The 1,661-nt window shown below is 39.5% G+C and overlaps 1 protein-coding gene across 1 annotated transcript in view; it reads left to right on the forward strand.

Annotated features, from left to right (window-relative positions):
• Window positions 1-1,661, forward strand: part of LOC108684721 (outer dense fiber protein 3-like) — a 9,046-nt gene that overhangs the window by 7,024 nt on the left and 361 nt on the right. The gene's annotated exons all lie outside the window — the stretch shown is intronic.

The following is a 1,661-nucleotide window of genomic DNA, read 5'->3' on the forward strand; positions in this document are numbered from 1 at the left end:
GAGCACGACCTTGGACATCAAAATCACCGTTCTTGAAGCGTTGAAACCACTCACGATACATTCTTTCACTAATAGCGGCCTCACCATAAGTATTTGAGAATATTCGATGAGCCTCAGCCGCAGATTTCTTCATATTGAAGCAAAAAATTAAAACCTCCCGCAAATGACGAGAATTTGGCTCGTAAACTGACATTTTCAATCGAGAATAACTTTATGATGCAGACACAAATCGACTAATGTTTCTATGGGGTTATGTTGACAGATGCCCAAGTTTATTGTATGACGTCTATGATCTATTTATTTCGACCACCACTTATCGCTAAAGCCATCTATAGGAAAACGGCGGAAGTAAAGTTGTACACCTAATATATACCAAGTATGAAATGACGAATTGAGAAACAAATAGCGCAATACAATGTGAAGTACAAAGATTTAACATTATACGCCATTTTATTGTACCATCAACAAGTATCAAACGCGCAAAGTGATTTGATTGAAAAGTGTTTGCATAGTATTGTGTTGCTGTGTTTAATATGACGAAATTTGTACCAAATAAGGAGCATTCGCGGACAGCATTAATTTTTTGTTTTCATTTGAAGAAAACTACTGCGGAATCATACCGATTACTTGGAGAAGCTTATGGTGAACATGCTCCATCGCAAAAAACATGTGAACGATGGTTTCAGCGTTTCAAAATTGGAGATTTCGATGTTGCAGACAAGAAACACGGAAAACCGCCCAAAAAGTATGAAGATGTGAAATTGCAAGCATTGCTGGATGAAGATGATTCACAAACACAAAAACTCACAGAGCAATTGAGCGTTAGTCAACAAGCTGTTTCCAATCGCCTACGAGAGATGGGAAAGATTCAGAAAGTCGGCAGATGGGTGCCACATGAATTGAACGAGAGAGACAAATGGAGAGGCGCAAAAACACATATGAAATTTTGCTCGAATGATACAGAAGAAAGTCAATCTTGCATCGTATCGTTACTGGGGATAAAAAGTGAATTTTTTTTGAGAATCTCAAGCGCAAAAATCATGGGTAGATCCAGGCGCATCCACATCGACCGCAAGACCGAATCGCTTTGGCAGGAAGACGATGCTCTGTGTTTGGTGGGACCAGAAAGGTGTGGTCTTATGAGCTATTGAAGCCTGGCGAAACGGTTAATACCAAACGCTATCAACAATAATTGATCGATTTGAACCGTTCGCTGCTTAAAAAAACGACCAGAATACCAAAAGAGGTACAAGGTCATTTTTCTTCATGACAATGCTCCATCACATACGGCAAAACCAGTTCGGGACACGTTGGAAGCTCTCAGCTGGGAAGTTCTATCCTATGCGACTTACTTACCAGACTTGGCTCCTTTCGATTACCACTTGTTTGCATCGATGGATCACGCACTTGCCGAGCAGCGCTTTGGTTCGTACGAAGACGTGAAAAAATAGCTCAATGAATGGTTCGCGGCAAAAGAGGAAGATTTTTACTGGCGTGGTATCCACAAATTGCCCGGAAAGATGGGAAAAATGTGTAACTAGCAATGGAGCATACTTTAATAAATCTTTTTTTATCATTCTTCCGAATTTAACGTGTTTTTTTTGGGGAAAAAAATCGTCATTTCATACTTGTACACCTGGTATATATATATATATATATAT

This window comes from Atta colombica, unplaced genomic scaffold (assembly GCF_001594045.1).
Source record: "Atta colombica isolate Treedump-2 unplaced genomic scaffold, Acol1.0 scaffold139, whole genome shotgun sequence".
In the NCBI taxonomy this organism is placed as follows: Eukaryota; Metazoa; Arthropoda; class Insecta; order Hymenoptera; family Formicidae; genus Atta; species Atta colombica.